The 25,597-nt window shown below is 35.2% G+C and overlaps 4 long non-coding RNA genes across 7 annotated transcripts; 2 read left to right on the top strand and 2 right to left on the bottom strand.

Annotated features, from left to right (window-relative positions):
* Positions 1-9,866: 9,866 nt before the first annotated feature.
* Positions 9,867-13,272, bottom strand: LOC149621450 (uncharacterized). Of its 3 annotated transcripts, XR_016375055.1 has the most exons (4): positions 12,982-13,272; positions 12,656-12,877; positions 12,498-12,579; positions 9,868-10,886 (listed from the first exon to the last, which is right to left on the bottom strand). It is a non-coding gene; the product is annotated as an uncharacterized LOC149621450 (long non-coding RNA). The 3 variants fall into 3 exon arrangements; XR_016375056.1 differs by having other exon boundaries at positions 9,867-10,886; positions 12,498-12,573; positions 12,656-13,272; XR_016375054.1 differs by having other exon boundaries at positions 12,656-13,272.
* Positions 13,273-13,489: 217 nt separating this feature from the next.
* Positions 13,490-14,839, bottom strand: LOC149621449 (uncharacterized). The gene is made up of 2 exons (XR_016375051.1): positions 13,796-14,839; positions 13,490-13,720 (listed from the first exon to the last, which is right to left on the bottom strand). It is a non-coding gene; the product is annotated as an uncharacterized LOC149621449 (long non-coding RNA).
* Positions 14,840-17,301: 2,462 nt separating this feature from the next.
* Positions 17,302-18,651, top strand: LOC149621448 (uncharacterized). The gene is made up of 2 exons (XR_016375052.1): positions 17,302-18,345; positions 18,421-18,651. It is a non-coding gene; the product is annotated as an uncharacterized LOC149621448 (long non-coding RNA).
* Positions 18,652-18,860: 209 nt separating this feature from the next.
* LOC149621447 (uncharacterized) lies at positions 18,861-22,270 on the top strand. Of its 2 annotated transcripts, none has more exons than XR_016375058.1 (4): positions 18,861-19,155; positions 19,260-19,481; positions 19,564-19,639; positions 21,251-22,270. It is a non-coding gene; the product is annotated as an uncharacterized LOC149621447 (long non-coding RNA). The 2 variants fall into 2 exon arrangements; XR_016375057.1 differs by having other exon boundaries at positions 19,558-19,639; positions 21,251-22,269.
* The last annotated feature ends 3,327 nt before the right edge of the window (positions 22,271-25,597 follow it).

The following is a 25,597-nucleotide window of genomic DNA, read 5'->3' as shown; positions in this document are numbered from 1 at the left end:
CATATTTTTCGTCGTCCCCGTCAGCAACGTCATCAAAACGCAGTTTAAATGAGCCAGTAAGATAATTTAAAATTTTCGTTACGTAATGGAACGAGGGGCTCTATACTGGGCTATGAGTCGGACTGAAGTAAATACTAACCGTTCTCCATTCCAACTTCTAAAATAACATCTACCCCTGATGAAAGATAATGTTAAATTGGGATAGAAATCAGATTATTATACCTAGTTCCCTTTTTGAGATTAAAAATTGTGATAGTGTTTTAGAGAGTGCAGATTTTAGATCTTCATTCCAGGCAATTGGGGCTCTCAAAATGCCGCCACTTCTGAATCATGGTTTTAATAATACAGACAAATTATTTAAGCTGTTCTTAAGTGAGCTTGAACACTGTGCACGAAGGGTTATTTCCAAAGTCGTCACAGGGCACCAAACTGTTTGATTCATGTGGGTTACTGTTTGTGTCAATTAACAAACACTTACCATTAAGAAAGGTTATATTTAACTATTTGGGATCGGTTTCCATTGCTGAATGCAACCATCAACCACTAAGACCATTTTCAATGTTAAGCGTAAAGTTACCATATTGTTCGATTCTAAGGCATCTGTTTTGCTTAGAATAATGGTATTACTAGTTTTAATTTTTGTATGTTATAGTAATAGTAAGAATCGAGATAAGATTGAACCCAAGAAGACTAAATTCATAGCAGACTAACCCTAAAACCATGTGGACCTAGCTTATTATTTCGTCATACTATAAACTTTCAGTAGAGTACAGTTTATCCACTACTTCATGTTATAGATTGTAGTTGTAGGCAAAGGAAATGGAGTTTGGAGGACGATCTAGACTTGGGATTTATTACTGAATGGAATTGGAGAGTGCAGGGCTATAATGTTAAACGAGGATTTATATTTCGCTCGGGGCAAACTTTACTTTCTTTGAAATTAGAATCCCCAAGCTGACCGACCAACCAAGAAGCTCCTGCACGAGGGACAAGATACGCCGTTCCTTTGTCAACTAGGTATATTTTATCCATTTTACCGTTTGGAACACTTATAAATATTAAAATTTATATTATCCGAAAAAACACATGCCTTTTTTGGACTTCATTATTCGATACTTAAGAATCAAAATTTAAAACTAATTTTAGTGCTGGTTGGCTGCGTTCACCAAAACACTGACACCGTAAAATTACACAAAAAACACAAAACAAACTAGGTGCACTGACCTATTTAAAAATTTACGTTTTCTACTTAAAGGGTATGCTAATTTACAATTTCATATCATATTTTACCACGAAAGTGGTATTATGTTACACTTTCAAGTCTTTACTTTCGAAATATCAAGATTTCACTAAAAGTTAACCAAAGTTTCTATTTTTAAAATCCATTGAAAAATCACGAAAACTCAGTTTCGATATATCAATAATTTTGTCTTGTCGAGCTTGTTTGCCTGTCAGGGGCGTCGGAAGTGTTTTGAAGTTGGGGGGCTCGGGCTCCGATGAAGACCAAGGAGGATGTATGGGATGACGCCCCAAACCTGCTCCGGAGCGTCTTTTGAAAGCTGTTGTCGTAATTTACACAAGTATAATTTTAAATAGTATAATTATAGATATACACCGGGGATGAGACATGAAACAAATGCGTAAGAGGATTGGGATATTCACCGGGGATGAGGCATGAGACTGTAAGGGGATATTAACCTGGAATGTGACTATGCATAAGGTACTGAGGGCTGATACTCACTCATACGCTCAATTTTAGTTGAATAAGTGACTAATTAATTTAGAAATAGTAAGCAAAAAGTGACTAAATAGGGGCAAATTAAGCTATAAAAAGGGCCACTTGAAATGAAATGTTTTCAGAGATGACCGATTTAAAAGATATTTTAAAGGTCGGTGTCGTAATTAAGCCCAATCTATGGTCTTAGATATTTCCAGTCAAAGGAAAGGTCACCTCATAAAAGGTCTACGGCGAAATTCAATTACAGAATGCAAAGCAATTGATGCTGTTTTAAATCAAAAATAAAACAAACATTCATTTGAATTGGATTAATTTTAAATAATAAGTTAAACATTTGCTGAGCGAGCGAAGCGAGCTCCACGATTTTGGACTTTGATCAACTGTGATCTCGCTATTTTTGCGTTTAAACCGTCATAAGACAAACATAGTACGTTTAACTTTGTGGTCGTGAAGATAAATAACACCGAAAGACTCAAAAATCCAAAAAAAATTACAAATAGTAATTAATTTTTGGAAAAGTGACTTCTAGTAACCGAATTTGAAAAAAGTGACTTTTAGTGAAAAAAGTGACTTAGTATCGGCCCTGGGTATTTCTCAAGGGGTGAGACTACTATTAAAGAAATTCAGAAAGTATAGCTAAAATATGCTTTACAATTTTTTGTAATGCAGTAGGCCTTAAAATATAGAAATTTCTTATTTTTAATCTAAAATTTAATACCTAAATGAATACAAACTAAGAAAATTAAAAACCAAATGTGAGGGGGCTGCGCCCCCTCACATTTCGTTATAGCAGGGGCTTGAGCCCTCCCTGCCCCCCCGGTTCCGACGCCACTGGCCTGTTTCATGACATCACTACGACGTGAGGAAAAAAAGCGCGGGAATCCTATTCGCATCTCGAGCTTCTCGCCAGTCTAAACTCTGGGTCTGATCTAAGACCATTAACAACCCCCGGGACTCGAAACGCAATAAGATCCTCGTATTGAAATTTCCGCCTCTAGGAGTTACGGCTGTTTTCACGACAAGGGTGCCACCAAGCGGCAACGGATAGAAACTTATAGGGTGTACAAAACTTCCGGTTTCGTTTATCGCTTAAAAAAAAAGAAATAAGATCGTCTTCTTCTAAATTAGGAGGCCGAGGCCGCAACGGTTTAATATACAATTATGATTCAATAATAAAATAATATATCGCTAAATCAAAGAGGAGGGAAATAGGGAGAGATAATCGCATAGGCAGCCGTGATCCATCCGTATTGAGAAGAGAGGAAAATGTGTGATACGCGGCGGCTCTTAACGCGCAACTTATTCGCGCACAGTTGACGTTATTGGTTCTCCTCTTTCGGGCTACTACTACGTCACCAAAATTGCTCGGAAAGGTTTAAACGTTGTTAAAACGTACGCTTTAAAAATAAAAAGCCGAGGCTTAAGTGAAATGTTCAGCCAAGTGGCCTTTTTTAAGCAAAGAGTTATTTATTTATCAGAGGTAATTTAGATAGATAGTATAAGATTAGAGCCGTGTAATGTTTCAGGAAAATATTCAAAATATCTTACTTGTAAACATATAACACCAAATCCTGCTAATGGATCACTATCACCATTAGAAAAATGGCTTGAGCACACGAACCCACGAAATGATGTTTTTTAATTACACATTGTTGATGTTTGGTTATAGGTTTTCGAAATGGTTTAAAAGTTATACCGTTCATTTTTGGATTACTTGAATACCGCGTATTGCTACTACAATTCAAGTAGCAGCATTTTTTGTGGTAAACCATTTTTAAATTACCTCTGATAAATAAATAACTCTGCTTAAAAAAGCCCACTTGGCTGATCATTTCACTTAAGCCTCGGCTTTTTATTTTTAAAGCGTACGTTTAACGTTTAAACCTTTCCGAGCAATTTTGGTGGCGTAGTAGCCAGAAAGAGGAGAACCAATAACGTCAACTGTGCGCGAATAAGGTGCGCGTTAAGAGCCGCCGCGTATCACAAATTTTCCCCTCTAGATGGATCACGGCTGCCTATGCGATTATCTCTCCCTATTTCCCTTCTCTTTGGCTAAATTAGCTTGATATCTGCAATATGGTAGTTAAAGAAACATATACACGTTAACATTTTCATTCTCATCTTCTTCGTCGTGATCCGCCATTTTTAAATAGCAAAGAGAGGAACCTGTAAACCGGAAATTTGGTGCCCCTTAAAAGTTTCCTCAATATACCGCAAGGGTCGCTAGAATCGCGCGTAACAGAAAACTACGAAAAGTAGAAAGCTTGCGTTGCGAGTCCCGGGGGTTGTAAATGGTCTTAGGTCTGATGCACCGTCTCACGTGAAGAAATATATCTTTGACGTCGGAGAACGGGAAACGTTTTAGCCTTTCTTAAAAAGAGGATTTCAAATAATTTCATTTGAAGCATTTTCAAAAGCATGTTGCCAAATAACCAGAAATCGGAGAATTAAAAGCTTGATATTTTGAATTCACATAAATTAATTCTATCTTTTGCTATATAAATCAGAGGTTTTTCAAACGAAGCTTCTCATTCCCTTTAAGGTAACAACAGTGCTTGTGGTCAAATTCAATTTGATTTCATTTTAGGAAAGAACGATAACGTGTTTTCGTTGTGAGTTACACCTCGGTCTCTTATCGGAGGCCAGACGGCTTAAAAATCAATAGTGTGTCCAAGGAAAGGATGAAGGATGACCAAGAAAAAGCTGTCTTCGGGGATCAATGAATGCTCACCAAAGCTCTGACCCTTTGCCTCTCTTACAGTTACACCGCGTCCCCGACTTCGTCTATCATAGCCGAAGGCCATATAACCCCACACTAATCTCCTCTTATACCTCTCCAACCTTGGGTCCGCGCTTACAGGAAAGAAGAAATCATGATAGAAGTAAAGCAATTCCTACTGGTATGACAAAGGATACTTCACTGAATTGGAAAAAGTTAAGTAATTAGGATTGAATGCGTCATTACTCCAGAAACTTTACAATTCTAAACGAGGGCCTGAAAGAAGTTATTGTTCATTTACTCTCCCACCATTAAACAGTGATCACTTTAAAAACAGTTGCCTTGATATTCCAGAAAAAAAATGCTCCGTTTTTACGTCACACTCCTTGCCATAATGCTGAAATTAAATTTAGAATGGCATTAATATACTAGAATCCAAAATGCTCATGCATCCCGAAGTTTTTGTACCGGGAAATTTCTCAGTTTTCCTTCACTCTATAGGGTTTATCAGATCTCGTTTCCAAAATAGGCGCAGTATCAAAGAAATTCTGATGCAATTCCACGAAAAGCTTACTTTCGTCAAATAGTTACTGAAAGTAACATTAGTCATTTAATTGAAAACTTGACTGCAGTTGGATTTCTTAACTCTGAAGCAAGGGGAAAATGCCATAGCTTGAAAATTGGGCATTAGAAACTTCGCTTATGGCTTCCATACGAAATACTTAAATATCTCTTCACAGCATTCCCTTTAGCCATTCTACGTCGGCTCTAACGGGCTAAGGTCAAGCCTGTACGGAGTTTGGGCGCGAGGTCGTCTTAGGAATTCGGCGTCTTGCAAGTATCTGGAGTCAACAGGTCTATGCTATACCAAGCAAATTATTATCCTGTCTCGAGGATCGTTAAACTAGGTTCTCTCTCCAAGTACTTCTCAGCCCCAGTAGTAAATACTCCCATTTAATACTAAAAAATGACAGCTTAAAAACTTTAAGTTTTGACCAAGACGAGCTTTTTGGCCTAAATTGAACATCTCCCTTGTTTACGAGACTAATATCGGCTGGAAAATATATAATGCTTTCTTCAGGGTATTGCACTTTAAAATTCTTGGGGGTCTTTAACAAAATTACGTTGACCTACGCGTATTACCAGGGAAAATTAATGGGAAAAGTCATTTCTTCTTAGTAAGTTATTATTCTTGTCGATATCCAAGGTCTCAAGTGGAATAGCTAACGTAGTGAAATACAACCTTCAAATTAATGTGAACGCGGTCTTAAATTGGGAACATGTGTGCTCCAATTTGCAAACTGCAAAAATGGTCCCCTGGTGTGCAACAACAGACAGATACACACACCCTGACATCCAATCACGCATACACACACGACGGCAACAGAGCCTCTCCGTGACATACGTCATTCGTATATATATATACTGCTCGTTTTAAATTCTTTGTTTGACCTATCCCTTTTTGCCCCAAACATCATTTGAGAAACTGGACAATGTCAAGTAGAGGTATGACTTAATGCTATAATTACTAAGTGAACTTACCCCTAATGCGGGTTAAATAAATATTTACTCATTATCTGGGAGTAAGGATTGTGCGTCATTTTATTGTCGCCTTACGCTCATCTTACCGCACTTTCTGTTATTATTGTGCGACTTTGATGAAACTACATCAAGTTTTGAAAACAGATAGTCATTGAAAGTTGTGTGTTCCTTATCTTTGAAATGTTAATACCTTTGTGCGGGAAGATCGAAATTATTCTGTTAACATATATGGCTTGGAAGTTTCTTTAGAAACAATATTAATAAGCTTTGAATGTTAACCATTATCTGGCTGTTATCCTTGACCAGCCTGACGCAGTCCCAACTAGCTAGCCTCTGGTTAAAGACTTTATAGGTCAATTAATTTTTACGTCTTGGGAAAATAAGTGTAGTAGACTGAGAAAGTGTTGAAATCTTCGCTTCTTAGGGGACGATTTACAATGAGAGGGCGTGCAGAGAGTCTTACCTTTATAGTTCTCGCGGGAAATGGTAGCCGCCGGTCAAATTAAATGCGTTTCTACCAAGCTCTATATCAAAACGCAGATAGTGTTCACGACCCTCGTGTCCCTTACCTAGACTCTGACCCTAAATTAAATCAATTTTAAGCTCTACATAAGGAGAGAATGAAATCACTTGTATTTAACGATGATGGACAGGTTTTTCATAAATTTATTAACAATACGTATGATCATAAGCATATCATACCACCCGTAAGCATGAATTCACAATACGATCACGGGTAATCACCATTGTTCAATAGCGCCACCTCGAGATGAATAAATAGATGAAAAAATAAAATTATAATAAACATTAACTTTGCACGCCTCCCCCTCCCCGATCATTAGCGAAGACGCGAACATCAAAATCCACGGTTTAAAATGTTTGTTATTTTTACAAGTATTAATGTAGGTAGAGCATATAATAGATAAGAATAAGATATATACTAATCCTTGTATATATGTCCTAGCTTCCGGTAGCATCCATTGCGCGATTTGAAAAATGTTTCCCCTTTGTGCCACCAGGAAGACCCGTGTGGCGAGTTTTACCCAGACAATGCCTGTGGCTAAATTCTCTCCGATTCACGCTTACGGGTGGTTTGATATGCTTATGGTATGATTTGTATTTGCGGGTCGATTTGTATTTAGAAAGTGTTTAGGGTTTCTTTGTACCCTTAATATTTTACGAGATATTAATTAATGAAAATTCATCTGAAAATTTCAAATTCCTCATATGAATTAAAGTACAGGAAGAAACACCCTACGTGAAATAACCAACGTATCTGGGTAAACGTTTGAATGGTCACATTTTGTGCGGCTTAGACATTTCTTAATTTTATAAATTTAGACAAAGTTGCACAAAATGTGACAATTCAAACGATTACCCAGATACGTTGAATATGCCATGCAGGGTGTTTCTTCCAATACTTCTGTTCTTAGAATAAAATGATCGTAACGCTTATCAACCAAACTAAAGAAATAAGTCGATCAGTTACTTTCTGTGATATATTATAAATCGCTGCGAAAAAACTATTAGTTGCGATTGATTGTTTGCATTTACTGGTAGAGGGATGTCTCTGACGTTCAGCGCATAGCAAAGACGTGTTGTTCCAAATGCTATTCAACATTAGATTCAAAAAAAATTCTTGATAATTGCTTTGGAGACAAAATGTGGAATCGACGCTTTAGAATTCAATGAAATGTCAGGATTGTCGAGATTAAAATTCCTGACGTGGTAAATAACGTAACAACTTCTTTGAAAATTTTCAATAAAGTTTTAGGGCAAAACCAGAATTTTGTGCTTATAAATTTTCTCAGCATTAATCAATTAGGAAACAATTCTTTACCGGCGAATTAATGGCTAAACGACTTTTATTTGGTGGACCAGTTACAATGACAGTGCTGCTGGTACCAAAGGGCGAGGCAGGTTTTATCAAAGAACGAAAGTTGAAGAGGAAAAGATATGACGTGTTTCAACTTTTAAATAATGGTAAAGTTAAAATTAATTATTTCACTAAACTGTAAAATTTTTTATAATGCATCAAACTCTCTTGATCAATCATGTATTTTGACGATTTGAGTTTAATCTATTTTAAGCCCTTCACCATGCACTTTCCAAGTCGTGCTGCTTGGAACTGTTTGTGTCTTAGACGGACTCTCGAGCTGGTGCCGAGGTCTACTGTCTTACCAACAAGTATGGAGAAAATTGGAAATTTCGCCAGCGTTTTCCAGGCGAAAATAACGGCCATCTTACTATGTGAGAATTTCTGCATCAATAAAATAACCGTAGGCGGATCGGACGACACAGATTTATTCTGACAGCCAGGCAGCTCTTAATGCGCTTAATCAGTGTCATATCGACTTTCGATTGGTCCTCTTGATTTGCTGGATTCCTTGGTTGCCCGCAACAAAGTTTATTTGTTGTGGATGCTTGGGCACTGCGGTCATATGGTCAACGAGACGATTAAAATGCAAACCAAAACGGGGGGCTGAGTCGACGTTCTTGGAACCTGAGCCTGTAGTTCGCTTGCCACATGGCATCAGTTGCCAGATAATTCACTGCCGGATGTATGCACTTCAATTGCAGCTCTGGTTTAACATGGATGGGCAGACAAAAACCGGGGTGCTAGTCCGAGGTCTATCCAACACGAGAGCAAAAGAAATGCTTGCCCTAACCAAAAACACAAAATCAGGCTGGTCACTGTGGGCTCAATAGGAACCTACACATAATGGGCATTGTTGATGAACCGTTTTGCTGGTTCTGCCGGGAGGCAGATTATACCTCCTCCCATGTCCTTCCTAGCTGTGACTAGCCTGCGACTATGGGGTTTGAGCATTCTGATGTGCACTCAATGGAAACTCAAAAGTTTTCTACAGTCTCGGCTAACCACTTCAACAATTTACCTACATGGTAGGCGTTTCTTACCGCTATCCTTGCCCTTCAGGGGATAAAATTAAGTTAGCATTGCGCTAACGGCGTTGTTTGACTTTCATTAATACCCTACCATATTTGATCAAATGTGATAACACATGTTTTATTTCTGTATATAATTTCAAAATTGTATTTTTTTGTGTCTGGATGTGTGCTGTTGTCCTTTACGCGAGGGAAGTTATACATAAGTCTTAAGTAAACAAACTTATAAATAAAGTCGTTTTTTAATGTAAATTTTAAAAACCATTAGTAATTCTCTCTAAAAAAACCTTTGTAGCCCTCAATTAGATATAAGAGTTAACAGTTTGGATTTTTGTACAACAGCGTTTACTTGGATGATATATTTTAAAACTAGCCTTAGGAAATTAACTGTCATAGGCAACAGCCTCATAGGTCAGGTTCGGAATGCGTTTGTGTTGAAACTGTTTTAGTTTTCGTTGCTTTGAGGTATTAAATAGACAATTTTTTAAATACAAAAAGCAGCTGTTATGATAAAGGTTCAGATAGGAGACACAATTTGATGAACCTTTCAACGTACTGGTTATAGAAAAAACTGGACTTCCTATATTCAAATTTAATCAGACTCATTAGAGAATATGCAGCCAGTATGAGCTACAAAGATGGCGGCCACTGTTAAGGCGGGGGAGCCTAGTTTCTACGTTTTCTCTCTTTTTTGGGGAAGAATACCTGTCAATCTTTGATTGATTTTGTATGCTTAAAGGATTTTTGGTAGGAGTAAATTTATAAAGACCATAATATAATGTAAAAAGTTATTTTCTTTAAAAGTTCTAATATTAAAGATAAGTTCTCAATTTGTAGGCTTATAAATGAAGACCATGATATAAAGTGAGAAATATTTATTTCACAAGAACAATGACGACTAATTTGTGTTAATAAAAATGTCTGCAGACAAAGCCCCAGTCAATTAAAATATATACAATTTTACAAATTTAAAATTATTTAATGTAACCATAAGGTGCTGTAGTATAATCGGGGAAAACGCGAACTTTATCCACGACCACCTGATATGTTTTGGTCTGTTCTATCGTAATTAAAGTATGATTAGGTAGGCGACGTATTTGGGGTCCAATGGGTACCTGCACAGCGTTTATTTCGGGTTTCCCCTGGTTGTTCACCCCTAATAATTTTTTCATGATATCAAAATTAACATAATTTTCTGTAGATGTGTTTAAGTAGAATCCTTTAACTTTAATAATGTTAGTAATTTTATCAGTTGCGGGATCGTAAATGTTCATGGAATAGTTTTTAGCCCCAGCACTTCCGTGGGTACTTGGATAGAATACCGCCTTGTTTAGTCTCTAAAATTACTAACATTATTAAAGTTAAAGGATTCTACTTAAACACATCTACTGAAAATTATGTTAATTTTGATATCCTGAAAAAATTATTAGGGGTGAACAACCAGGGGAAACCTGAAATAAACGCTGTACAGGTACCCATTGGACCCCAAATACGACGGCTACCCAATCATACTTTAATTACGATAGAACAGACCAAAACATATCAGGTGGTCGTAGATAAAGTTCGCGTTTTCCCCGATTATACTACAGCACCTTATGGTTACATTAAATAATTTTAAATTTGTAAAATTGTATATATTTTAATTGACTGGTGGTTTGTTTGCTGACTTTTCTATTAACACAAATTAGTCTTCATTGTTCTTGTGAGATAAATATTTCTCACCTTATATTATGGTCTTTATAAATTTATTCTTACATTTAAGCATACAAAATCAAATATTGACAGGTGTTCCTCCAAAAAAAAGAGAGAAAACGCAAAAACTAGGCTCCCCCGCCTTAACAGTGGCCGCCATCTTTGTGGGTTTTCCAGGTTTTTCGTCACGAATCCCATCTTGCCCAGACCGTTTTGAACAGAATTAGGGACTCATTTGCTCAATCTCATATTCAACCACCTACTCCACAACCAAATCTCAACAATCAACTGTAAGTGAAAACACCGAATAACTTTATCATACCTTCAAAGTCAAAACTAAAGATCTCGAAAAATTAGTTTTAGAACTCTACGCGAGAAAACGACTTAACGCGTTGTATATCAAAGAACAACTTAATGCCTTGCGTAAGATTTAAAAATAATATCTCACGCGGTAATCTAAAACACGATCTCCGACATTGGTGGACATTCTTTGCGACAGGTCTTTACGGCTTGAAAGGTGATGACCTAATCATCTTTATCGAGAGATTTTCTTGGAAGCCTGGGGTTGATATTTAGCCTGAGGGTATATTGACTGATGCTTATTTTATTGTCCTTTCTTCAATTGGCTACATACCAGGTGGTTTAGGACCTTAAAAGGGGGCGTGGCTAAACCATTTGTATTGTTATCAATGGAATCTGTATTTGGAGTGATTTATGACTCACACAAACGTGTTAAGACATTCCATCGGCTTTTTTATTTATACGTAACCATGTTCAGACGTTCTATGGTAGATCGTGAAAGATAGGCTTATGCTATTTTAGGCTTATTCTATGGTAGATCCTGGTAGGCCTATATGCTGTATTAGTTCTTGAAAGATAGGCTTTTGCTAGGTATATTCTTTGGTAAATGCTGACAAAATATAGTCTTATGCTAGGTTATTCTATGGTAGATCCTAAAGAAAGATAGGCTTCTGCTAAGTTATTCTATGTTAGATCAGGAATGATTGGTCTATGCTAGGTTATTCTATGCTAGATCCTGAAACACAGGCTTATGCTAGGTTATTCTAGTTGTATAGGTTGAAGAATCAGAGTTTGATTACTAACGGTTTTTCATACGATTATTACTAAAATACACATGAATATTGATTAAAATACTGGCATTTATATAAAACTACCTAAAAGACACGATTTTTACCCTGCACAAGTGTCTTATTAGAAATTAATACTGAATTCCATACGAATATTACTAAACTACAAGGGATTTATATAAAATACATGCAAAAGTTATAGCTGAATTCTGGCTAAAATACACATGAATATTTATTAAAATACTGGCATTTCCTTAATACTACCTAAAAAACACCAATTTTACCATACACTAGTGGCTTATTATAAACTAATGCTGAATTTCATACAAATGATACTAAATTACAAGGGATTTATATACATTACATGCAAAAGTTATAGCTGACTACTACTAAAATACACATGAATATTTATTAAAATATTGGCATTTCCTTAATACTACCTAAAAAACACCAATTTTACCATACACTAGTGGCTTATTATAAACTAATGCTGAATTTCATACAAATGATACTAAATTACAAGGGATTTATATACATTACATGCAAAAATTATAGCTGACTACTACTAAAATACACATGAATATTGATTAAAATACTGGCATTTATATAATCCTCCCAAAAAAAAACAATTTTACCCTGCACTAACGAATACGGAATTTCATACGAATATTACTAAACTACAAGGGATTTATATAAAATACATGCAAAAGTTATAGTTGAATACAGGCTAAAATACACATGAATATGGATTAAAATACACATGAATATGGATTAAAATACAAACATTGTTATAATGCAAAGTGAAACATACCCTTTTTTATGAAGCAAAAGTTGATTTATATTAACTATGATGCTTCCACAATTCTATTTCATCTCGAAAGTCACTGCTGTACCTGATTTAAATCTCTGGTGAATCATCTTTCCAATTGTAACACGGGCACAAGTCCTTAATTCGGTATTTAAACTCACCGCACAGAGTACAAAAGTTTCGCTCGTCAAGAAGATGTCTTCGCTTTTTTTGGGTCGACATACGGATAAGGTTTTTAGACTGAACTAAAACACAACGTCTGAAGTGCGCACAATCACGTGATGTGCAGAAATAATTTAATTGGCCGCAGTCAGGCACGTCTTTTAAAGTCCCATCACAATGAGGGCAGTGTAGATGACTCGTACGTGGCATGGGGACATACCCTAGTTTTTTGAGGTTTCCATGAACATTTTCGGCCATACCGAAAGAGACGTGGTCAGATGAATGAAATATACCGGAATATTGCTTATTATGCTAAAAAACTTACCGATCTGAACATTTCAGAGTAAAGTATACACGAATATGGCTAGACCGTTTCATATGTTTTCTATTTAGCACACATTTTAAGGGACATTTTTACAAAAAAAGAATTACATATTACGTAAGGTGCATCGGAGGAAACACGGGTTTGTCACCTGTGAAGCGTTGTTTGCGAGGCCCAAATTGATTACATTTAATACAATTAAAATCGAGGGACGTTTCGTCAATGCAGTCTTCGCAGACCGAGATGCTAACGCATAAGATGGCTTGATGCTCGAGTATCTACCCGTTATACGAAGGTATTTACTACCCCCCCCCCCCCCCGCAAACCAATTTTTTTGAGATGTTTACCCCCAATAAACCCCCCCCATCTGTGACGTATGCATTAGCTTTGAAAATATTCTTATTTTAATTAAAGAGGACCATTATAAAAAATGTACATTATACAAACTAACAATTACGAAAACCGTTCTCCTTTATGATCTATTATTTTGTATGCCAATAAGAAATCCATATTTAAATGCAATAAACTTAACTTTAATTTTTTAAATTTTACACTATTAGCATAAAATTTATACTGTCCTAGTTCTGGTATACGAAATCAGCGTATTAAAGGCACTTTTCCAATGCTCACGGACGATGACGGGCTAACGTGTTTCTTTGATGATCATAGAGACAGGTGACACGTGTCTCACCTTCTATATCCATGGCCTTTGGACAATCCACGTCATTCAAATTTATGACTTCTTTATTTAAAATATTAAAAAGAAAGAAACATTTTTGATTACCCTTGCAATATATACGGTCTGCGAACCGGGTACCTAACATGAGACAGCGACGAAGATTATGATAAGGCGTTTCTCCTCATCCAAATGAGATTCCGTGAAAATTTCTGGTGATGTAGCTATTGAGTCGTTGTGTAGACGAAGGAAGCGTAGATTGACTATAAGGCGGTAAAAATGTCCATAACACTATTTCTGGAAGTTTAGTAACAGTAGCACAACTTAGTTCTTTAACTATCAGATCGCCTGCGAGGTTCCATTTTTCGTCCTTCCCGTGTAGATACTCAAAGTCAACTAGTACAGATTTCATGTTATCTAGAAGGTAGTTTCCTAAATGATGATTCTCCAAATGGTTGGAGTGCGGTTTATATACTTTTCAAAGTCCTTTCACTAAGTATATTAGCTATAGAATATAAATCACATGACGGAGGGGGGTGGCATGCTGAAACACGTATGACAATAGCTCTTAAGAGGTCCAATCGTTGTCCAAAAATTGACAGTAGGTATAACAATAGAACTGTGTTTTCGACAGAAGGTTAAAAATGCAGAGACAACAATCTCTTGTTAATGTCAGGCGGTCAAACATTCTCCACAAAAGGTATATTGACAGATGTCTTAAAAGGGGATGTAAAGGTAAATAATGAGCCCTTGGCTAAAATTATTAGACAGATAATTATAGTTTTGTTGAACCCATGTACCCTTAAAGCATTAACGTCTGAAGTACTGTACCAAGAATGCGTACGAGATCTTAGATAAATCTTCAAACGTTTCTTTGTGATATTGTGTATACTAGTTTTTAGGTAACGTTTCAAAAACTTTAACGTAAGAATACGCCTACAGTCAAACCATTCAGCAGTGAGAAAAAATAGGCATTTCAACGTTTCTTATTGTATTGTGCATACTAGATTTAGCTAAGGTTTCAAAAACTGACATAAAAATACGCCTACAATCAAACCATACAATTCAACAAAAGGATTAATTATAACAAAGGAATTGATGCGTCATTCCATTAGTGGGTTTTACGACAGTAAACTTTGGTCTCCGAAGATGCATTGTTAAGAAAAAATTTCTTCAATCAATCAAATATTGACAGGTCTATTGAAATGTTAGGAGTAATAGACAAATAGGTCAAGATTACTATTGTATAATTTATTTACTGGTAAACTATTATGGAGTCAAGTACAAAAAAGTCGTCAAGAATACGTCAGATCTTGGAGATTAACCCTCCAAAAACTACTTATTGTATTATTTATTTTATTGATTTTAGGGGTACTGGAATTCCTTAATCTCTGGTTTCTGAACGTTGACATAAAAATACGCTTACAGTCCAACAATAGGACAGTCAAGGTCAATAGAGTAATTCGCAAAGCACCAAGGGCGAAGGCATCTTCATTTATAGTATTTATAATAAAAGAATTTAGCTTGAATAAGAAAAATATATCGTTGAATTGTTCAATCAAATATTGACAGGCCTATTTTTTTAAAAAAATGGGTGAGTAATCCATAGGAATATAATCAACAGGGAAGGGGGAAAAGTATTGGATAAATAAGATGATCGTATAGTTGTTCAATTTATCTATCCATAGATCACTAGGTAGAGTAGGATGGAAGCACCTTACGTATAACCAAAGGAGAAAATGTAATAGATAATAGCTAGGCATCCTAAAATACAATGGAACTGAAGGGTGGAGAAGCCGAGAAGATATATTCAGCAGGGGGAAGGTGTGGAGGATGTTCGACAAATAAGATCTAACCATAGATTAATAGGTTGAATTGTAGAATGACGATCCCTTAAGTATAACACAAGGAGAAAATGTATTAGACAAATCACAAAATGTTACTGTTTCGTGTATTCTGTTATATAACCATTTATAAAATCAATATCAGTTTTAAAAGTATACAAAAACATTTTTTGATAATTTTTTTAAACTTTAATTTTTTATAATTTTTTTCTTAACTTTATTTTAAACTTTTTTCATTTCTTTTCTTAACTTTATTTTAAACTTTTTTCATTTCTTTTCTTAACTTTATTTTAAACTAATTTTTTAACAAAATACTTTTCAAACACATCTGCACAGATTTTTTCAGGTTTTTAGTACTTTTCTCCTTTTTTAAACATTGTAATAACTATCAAAGACTTTCGTTGTTGAATATAACGATAATCTTTATTAAAGTGTATTAGATATGCAAATTTATTGTAATATCGCCAATCTAAAAGAACATATTCTTAAAGATAGTGTAAAATTATCAAATTTGCAGGAGGAAAAAATGGTGAAGAAGGGCAAGTCCGACTTCAGGTTGAAGGCGGTTATCCCTCCCTCTGTAGAGGGAGGGATAATACACTTGCCCTTCTTCACCATTTTTTCCTCCTGCAAATTTGATAATTTTACACTATCTTTAAGAATATGTTCTTTTAGATTGGCGATATTACAATAAATTTGCATATCTAATACACTTTAATAAAGATTATCGTTATATTCAACAACGAAAGTCTTTGATAGTTATTACAATGTTTAAAAAAGGAAAAAAGTACTAAAAACCTGAAAAAATCTGTGCAGATGTGTTTGAAAAGTATTTTGTTAAAAAATTAGTTTAAAATAAAGTTAAGAAAAGAAATGAAAAAAGTTTAAAATAAAGTTAAGAAAAGAAATGAAAAAAGTTTAAAATAAAGTTAAGAAAAAAATTATAAAAAATTAAAGTTTAAAAAAATTATCAAAAAATGTTTTTGTATACTTTTATAACTGATATTGATTTTATAAATGGTTATATAACAGAATACACGAAACAGTAACATTTTGTGATTTGTCTAATACATTTTCTCCTTGTGTTATACTTAAGGGATCGTCATTCTACAATTCAACCTATTAATCTATGGTTAGATCTTATTTGTCGAACATCCTCCACACCTTCCCCCTGCTGAATATATCTTCTCGGCTTCTCCACCCTTCAGTTCCATTGTATTTTAGGATGCCTAGCTATTATCTATTACATTTTCTCTTTTGGTTATACGTAAGGTGCTTCCATCCTACTCTACCTAGTGATCTATGGATAGATAAATTGAACAACTATACGATCATCTTATTTATCCAATACTTTTCCCCCTTCCCTGTTGATTATATTCCTATGGATTACTCACCCATTTTTTTAAAAAAATAGGCCTGTCAATATTTGATTGAACAATTCAACGATATATTTTTCTTATTCAAGCTAAATTCTTTTATTATAAATACTATAAATGAAGATGCCTTCGCCCTTGGTGCTTTGCGAATTACTCTATTGACCTTGACTGTCCTATTGTTGGACTGTAAGCGTATTTTTATGTCAACGTTCAGAAACCAGAGATTAAGGAATTCCAGTACCCCTAAAATCAATAAAATAAATAATACAATAAGTAGTTTTTGGAGGGTTAATCTCCAAGATCTGACGTATTCTTGACGACTTTTTTGTACTTGACTCCATAATAGTTTACCAGTAAATAAATTATACAATAGTAATCTTGACCTATTTGTCTATTACTCCTAACATTTCAATAGACCTGTCAATATTTGATTGATTGAAGAAATTTTTTCTTAACAATGCATCTTCGGAGACCAAAGTTTACTGTCGTAAAACCCACTAATGGAATGACGCATCAATTCCTTTGTTATAATTAATCCTTTTGTTGAATTGTATGGTTTGATTGTAGGCGTATTTTTATGTCAGTTTTTGAAACCTTAGCTAAATCTAGTATGCACAATACAATAAGAAACGTTGAAATGCCTATTTTTTCTCACTGCTGAATGGTTTGACTGTAGGCGTATTCTTACGTTAAAGTTTTTGAAACGTTACCTAAAAACTAGTATACACAATATCACAAAGAAACGTTTGAAGATTTATCTAAGATCTCGTACGCATTCTTGGTACAGTACTTCAGACGTTAATGCTTTAAGGGTACATGGGTTCAACAAAACTATAATTATCTGTCTAATAATTTTAGCCAAGGGCTCATTATTTACCTTTACATCCCCTTTTAAGACATCTGTCAATATACCTTTTGTGGAGAATGTTTGACCGCCTGACATTAACAAGAGATTGTTGTCTCTGCATTTTTAACCTTCTGTCGAAAACACAGTTCTATTGTTATACCTACTGTCAATTTTTGGACAACGATTGGACCTCTTAAGAGCTATTGTCATACGTGTTTCAGCATGCCACCCCCCTCCGTCATGTGATTTATATTCTATAGCTAATATACTTAGTGAAAGGACTTTGAAAAGTATATAAACCGCACTCCAACCATTTGGAGAATCATCATTTAGGAAACTACCTTCTAGATAACATGAAATCTGTACTAGTTGACTTTGAGTATCTACACGGGAAGGACGAAAAATGGAACCTCGCAGGCGATCTGATAGTTAAAGAACTAAGTTGTGCTACTGTTACTAAACTTCCAGAAATAGTGTTATGGACATTTTTACCGCCTTATAGTCAATCTACGCTTCCTTCGTCTACACAACGACTCAATAGCTACATCACCAGAAATTTTCACGGAATCTCATTTGGATGAGGAGAAACGCCTTATCATAATCTTCGTCGCTGTCTCATGTTAGGTACCCGGTTCGCAGACCGTATATATTGCAAGGGTAATCAAAAATGTTTCTTTCTTTTTAATATTTTAAATAAAGAAGTCATAAATTTGAATGACGTGGATTGTCCAAAGGCCATGGATATAGAAGGTGAGACACGTGTCACCTGTCTCTATGATCATCAAAGAAACACGTTAGCCCGTCATCGTCCGTGAGCATTGGAAAAGTGCCTTTAATACGCTGATTTCGTATACCAGAACTAGGACAGTATAAATTTTATGCTAATAGTGTAAAATTTAAAAAATTAAAGTTAAGTTTATTGCATTTAAATATGGATTTCTTATTGGCATACAAAATAATAGATCATAAAGGAGAACGGTTTTCGTAATTGTTTGTTTGTATAATGTACATTTTTTATAATGGTCCTCTTTAATTAAAATAAGAATATTTTCAAAGCTAATGCATACGTCACAGATGGGGGGGTTTATTGGGGGTAAACATCTCAAAAAAATTGGTTTGCGGGGGGGGGGGGTAGTAAATACCTTCGTATAACGGGTAGATACTCGAGCATCAAGCCATCTTATGCGTTAGCATCTCGGTCTGCGAAGACTGCATTGACGAAACGTCCCTCGATTTTAATTGTATTAAATGTAATCAATTTGGGCCTCGCAAACAACGCTTCACAGGTGACAAACCCGTGTTTCCTCCGATGCACCTTACGTAATATGTAATTCTTTTTTTGTAAAAATGTCCCTTAAAATGTGTGCTAAATAGAAAACATATGAAACGGTCTAGCCATATTCGTGTATACTTTACTCTGAAATGTTCAGATCGGTAAGTTTTTTAGCATAATAAGCAATATTCCGGTATATTTCATTCATCTGACCACGTCTCTTTCGGTATGGCCGAAAATGTTCATGGAAACCTCAAAAAACTAGGGTATGTCCCCATGCCACGTACGAGTCATCTACACTGCCCTCATTGTGATGGGACTTTAAAAGACGTGCCTGACTGCGGCCAATTAAATTATTTCTGCACATCACGTGATTGTGCGCACTTCAGACGTTGTGTTTTAGTTCAGTCTAAAAACCTTATCCGTATGTCGACCCAAAAAAAGCGAAGACATCTTCTTGACGAGCGAAACTTTTGTACTCTGTGCGGTGAGTTTAAATACCGAATTAAGGACTTGTGCCCGTGTTACAATTGGAAAGATGATTCACCAGAGATTTAAATCAGGTACAGCAGTGACTTTCGAGATGAAATAGAATTGTGGAAGCATCATAGTTAATATAAATCAACTTTTGCTTCATAAAAAAGGGTATGTTTCACTTTGCATTATAACAATGTTTGTATTTTAATCCATATTCATGTGTATTTTAATCCATATTCATGTGTATTTTAGCCTGTATTCAACTATAACTTTTGCATGTATTTTATATAAATCCCTTGTAGTTTAGTAATATTCGTATGAAATTCCGTATTCGTTAGTGCAGGGTAAAATTGTTTTTTTTTGGGAGGATTATATAAATGCCAGTATTTTAATCAATATTCATGTGTATTTTAGTAGTAGTCAGCTATAATTTTTGCATGTAATGTATATAAATCCCTTGTAATTTAGTATCATTTGTATGAAATTCAGCATTAGTTTATAATAAGCCACTAGTGTATGGTAAAATTGGTGTTTTTTAGGTAGTATTAAGGAAATGCCAATATTTTAATAAATATTCATGTGTATTTTAGTAGTAGTCAGCTATAACTTTTGCATGTAATGTATATAAATCCCTTGTAATTTAGTATCATTTGTATGAAATTCAGCATTAGTTTATAATAAGCCACTAGTGTATGGTAAAATTGGTGTTTTTTAGGTAGTATTAAGGAAATGCCAGTATTTTAATAAATATTCATGTGTATTTTAGCCAGAATTCAGCTATAACTTTTGCATGTATTTTATATAAATCCCTTGTAGTTTAGTAATATTCGTATGGAATTCAGTATTAATTTCTAATAAGACACTTGTGCAGGGTAAAAATCGTGTCTTTTAGGTAGTTTTATATAAATGCCAGTATTTTAATCAATATTCATGTGTATTTTAGTAATAATCGTATGAAAAACCGTTAGTAATCAAACTCTGATTCTTCAACCTATACAACTAGAATAACCTAGCATAAGCCTGTGTTTCAGGATCTAGCATAGAATAACCTAGCATAGACCAATCATTCCTGATCTAACATAGAATAACTTAGCAGAAGCCTATCTTTCTTTAGGATCTACCATAGAATAACCTAGCATAAGACTATATTTTGTCAGCATTTACCAAAGAATATACCTAGCAAAAGCCTATCTTTCAAGAACTAATACAGCATATAGGCCTACCAGGATCTACCATAGAATAAGCCTAAAATAGCATAAGCCTATCTTTCACGATCTACCATAGAACGTCTGAACATGGTTACGTATAAATAAAAAAGCCGATGGAATGTCTTAACACGTTTGTGTGAGTCATAAATCACTCCAAATACAGATTCCATTGATAACAATACAAATGGTTTAGCCACGCCCCCTTTTAAGGTCCTAAACCACCTGGTATGTAGCCAATTGAAGAAAGGACAATAAAATAAGCATCAGTCAATATACCCTCAGGCTAAATATCAACCCCAGGCTTCCAAGAAAATCTCTCGATAAAGATGATTAGGTCATCACCTTTCAAGCCGTAAAGACCTGTCGCAAAGAATGTCCACCAATGTCGGAGATCGTGTTTTAGATTACCGCGTGAGATATTATTTTTAAATCTTACGCAAGGCATTAAGTTGTTCTTTGATATACAACGCGTTAAGTCGTTTTCTCGCGTAGAGTTCTAAAACTAATTTTTCGAGATCTTTAGTTTTGACTTTGAAGGTATGATAAAGTTATTCGGTGTTTTCACTTACAGTTGATTGTTGAGATTTGGTTGTGGAGTAGGTGGTTGAATATGAGATTGAGCAAATGAGTCCCTAATTCTGTTCAAAACGGTCTGGGCAAGATGGGATTCGTGACGAAAAACCTGGAAAACCCACAAAGATGGCGGCCACTGTTAAGGCGGGGGAGCCTAGTTTTTGCGTTTTCTCTCTTTTTTTTGGAGGAACACCTGTCAATATTTGATTTTGTATGCTTAAATGTAAGAATAAATTTATAAAGACCATAATATAAGGTGAGAAATATTTATCTCACAAGAACAATGAAGACTAATTTGTGTTAATAGAAAAGTCAGCAAACAAACCACCAGTCAATTAAAATATATACAATTTTACAAATTTAAAATTATTTAATGTAACCATAAGGTGCTGTAGTATAATCGGGGAAAACGCGAACTTTATCTACGACCACCTGATATGTTTTGGTCTGTTCTATCGTAATTAAAGTATGATTGGGTAGCCGTCGTATTTGGGGTCCAATGGGTACCTGTACAGCGTTTATTTCAGGTTTCCCCTGGTTGTTCACCCCTAATAATTTTTTCAGGATATCAAAATTAACATAATTTTCAGTAGATGTGTTTAAGTAGAATCCTTTAACTTTAATAATGTTAGTAATTTTAGAGACTAAACAAGGCGGTATTCTATCCAAGTACCCACGGAAGTGCTGGGGCTAAAAACTATTCCATGAACATTTACGATCCCGCAACTGATAAAATTACTAACATTATTAAAGTTAAAGGATTCTACTTAAACACATCTACAGAAAATTATGTTAATTTTGATATCATGAAAAAATTATTAGGGGTGAACAACCAGGGGAAACCCGAAATAAACGCTGTGCAGGTACCCATTGGACCCCAAATACGTCGCCTACCTAATCATACTTTAATTACGATAGAACAGACCAAAACATATCAGGTGGTCGTGGATAAAGTTCGCGTTTTCCCCGATTATACTACAGCACCTTATGGTTACATTAAATAATTTTAAATTTGTAAAATTGTATATATTTTAATTGACTGGGGCTTTGTCTGCAGACATTTTTATTAACACAAATTAGTCGTCATTGTTCTTGTGAAATAAATATTTCTCACTTTATATCATGGTCTTCATTTATAAGCCTACAAATTGAGAACTTATCTTTAATATTAGAACTTTTAAAGAAAATAACTTTTTACATTATATTATGGTCTTTATAAATTTACTCCTACCAAAAATCCTTTAAGCATACAAAATCAATCAAAGATTGACAGGTATTCTTCCCCAAAAAAGAGAGAAAACGTAGAAACTAGGCTCCCCCGCCTTAACAGTGGCCGCCATCTTTGTAGCTCATACTGGCTGCATATTCTCTCTCATTGTTAATTTCTTCAGTAGGTCTTCGTTAAAGAATAGTTGAATCGAATATTTTGCTAGAGATACTGAGCGTTCTCTTTTGTTTGAATAATAGCAGAAATAAGATGAGAATAGAAGTTCTGAGCTAACCAAATTCTTTACTTGGCGAAAGTGAATATTCTTGATAACACATCAACGGTTGGCCCTCTGGTAGCGGTTTCTAAGTTTTCCCTCCAAAACGTGAAACGCTCGCGGTGGTAGACGGTCGGACTAGATTCAAGCACCCGCGTCCCTGTTCCGTGGCTTTAGGTTGAGGGGAAGGGGTAGGAAATCTTTTGGAACTCGACCAATTTTTTCCCCTCTAGTGTCGGCGCGACGGAACCGGCATAAAATCCTCACATTTGTTCACTAGTGCCAGGATCTATTACCAATACTAGAGCACTTTACTTCTAGTCCCTTAGCTTACTTATGATATTAGGAATAATGAGCAGTTTTCAACGCGTGCTTTATTTAATGCGAAAGACAATTAAAGATTTATAGATTTGAATAGTAGATTAAGTTTAATAATAAAAGTCTCTTGTTGTGCTTTTATCCTATTAACTGTTATTTGGGTCATTTGTATACTAAAAGAGAATAACAAACTTAGATATGCATGGAAACGTTTATATTTCCAGTCCTAGTATAGTACGTGCCGAAATTCAATAGTCGCCTTCTCAATCCTAATAACGTTAAATCACGACAATGTGACAATGAACTATTTTATTAACATTTAATAATTACTATCCAAAAAGGAAATCGTCCTTTAGTTTCTACTTCTGTAAGCTATTAAATTTATTTTTATTAGCCACATCGTATGATGAACATCTACGATGTGAGTCTTAGTTTGACCTGGCCTGTTGGTGGTGGTGGTTTTTGCGTCGTGAAAGAGAACTGCCTTAGACAGTATAAAATTTTTCGATCGTCATTGAAGGGGGAGTGAATGGGAGAGAATTGTGGTGAGGTGATATTTTTCGTTCGTGTACACTGTTAAAAAAATGGAACTGTTTGACACCTTTAGAGGTGTTTCCTAATGCATCCCCAGTAGCACTTCTATTGGTGTTTAAAAGCACCATTCGAGAGGATGTCAATACGCACCTTTCAAAACGGTGCGAAATAACACCTTCTCTGAAGGAGCTTTTTAAATCCTGTTAGGTGTTTTAATCACTTAGAATAGAGGTGTATATTAATACCAGAAAAAGTGTTAATAAACCCTTTAAAAAAAGGTCTTTTTGAGACAAATTAGGTGTTTTTAAATTCCATTGACGTTGGTGCTTTTTAATTCTTGTTAGGTTTAAACCATCACCCTTAATAGAGGATTATAATTATACCAGAAAGGTGTCTATAGACTCTGTAAACGGTGTTTTTTGAAATTATTTTGTTCAAAACACATGAGTTACCATAGATTAGTCTATCAAAATAGCTGCTCAAATCCAGTGGATTAAGGGTAAACGTTTTTCGGCTGTAAGCCTTATTCAACCGTGTAAGAATTGATATGCGTGTGAAATGGTTACTTTATCCTTTACTGTATATCCTCAATAGTTCTATTTAAGGACCTGATTTACTTCATTTAAATGTGTATTTAATTTTCGGCTCACTGTGAACCGTCAAGACCTCCTCAAAGACACACGAATTCAAGGAACCAATCCGAACAACGCTTACCAAAACATTTCGAAGTAACATTTAGTGAAACTAGGAAAGTTAAATTTCAAGTTTAACCTGTATATAAATGTAGTAAAGCTGAATTAAAAAGTAAACACCAAATTTCATATATTACTATAAAAGTTCTTCTTGGAATATTGAAATGAAACAGAACTTTATAGCTACAAAACTACTTAAAGAATCGTAATGCCGAAACATACTTAACATATTTTCATTTAATATTCTACAATAAGAAAATGTTATGGTTTTGTAAGAGATAATTTTATCCTACTCGCTTTATATTAACTTTGATATGCGTGTAGTGTTTCGACTCAGATGCAATCTTCATTACTCGTTCCATATAAACTTTCACTTGTGTCGTTCCGAAGAAAGAAAATTATCTTAAATATTTAAATAAATATAAATGATATTAATTGTTTTAATCGTCAATATTTTACCTTAATTCTAGTTAAGTGGTTTTAAGAACGTTATTCTTAAAATGATTTTAAACATAGCTATTGTTGACGTTTGACTTCTAGCGTAAACCGTTTTCACAATTTTTGGAAATTTAGGGTATATAAGGCGATTGATTCACGAATGGTAGGAATAAGCGCTATTGCGTGAACCTTTGGTCGAAGCCCTGCCATTGGGAGGCTGGTCGTTTCTCGTAATTTAAGCCGATCGCGCGTACATCTTAATCCCAACGATGTTAATGGAGTAGAAGCCAATGTTTCAGTTTGGCGTGTATGTGGTATACACAGAAGACTATATGATGGTGTTGTCAGAAGACAATAAGTACAGATTAGCGTGTATGTGGTATATACCATTAGAAAAACATGTGTGGCGATAGAGTAATGAAGTAGAATTTTTACCTCTCCCCGAGTGACTGGACGTGTCTGTGGGTCTGTCTGTCACCGCGTTCGCAGTTGGCAAATCGAAGCAAACGTGTTCGTTATTTCCGGAACGTGTTTGCAGTATAAAGAAACTCGGAAAATGTTACTTCGTTGCAATATCCATCTTATTTAACGTCAATCATTAACTATCCGTTACACCTTCATCTGCTGTCTAACAACCAATTGTTTCACCCAATGCTAACCGGTATTTAACGGTTTCTAACAACAACACCATGCACTAGTCATTCGTGCACACCACATACGCCACACGTGAGACATGAGAAACGTCTAGCCTCCTAATGGCAGAGCTTCCACCAAAGGTTCACGCAATTGCGCATTTCTATCTCTTAGTGTGAATCAATCACCTTATATACCCAAAATTTACAAAAGTTCTGATATAGGTGTTTCCTAGAAGTATAACTT

This window comes from Phalangium opilio, unplaced genomic scaffold, assembly GCF_054372755.1.
Source record: "Phalangium opilio isolate 3A_F unplaced genomic scaffold, DU_Popi_V2 ptg000204l_1, whole genome shotgun sequence".
In the NCBI taxonomy this organism is placed as follows: Eukaryota; Metazoa; Arthropoda; class Arachnida; order Opiliones; family Phalangiidae; genus Phalangium; species Phalangium opilio.
Note: the sequence above shows the minus strand (reverse complement) of the source record. Positions and strands in the feature narration are given on the sequence as shown.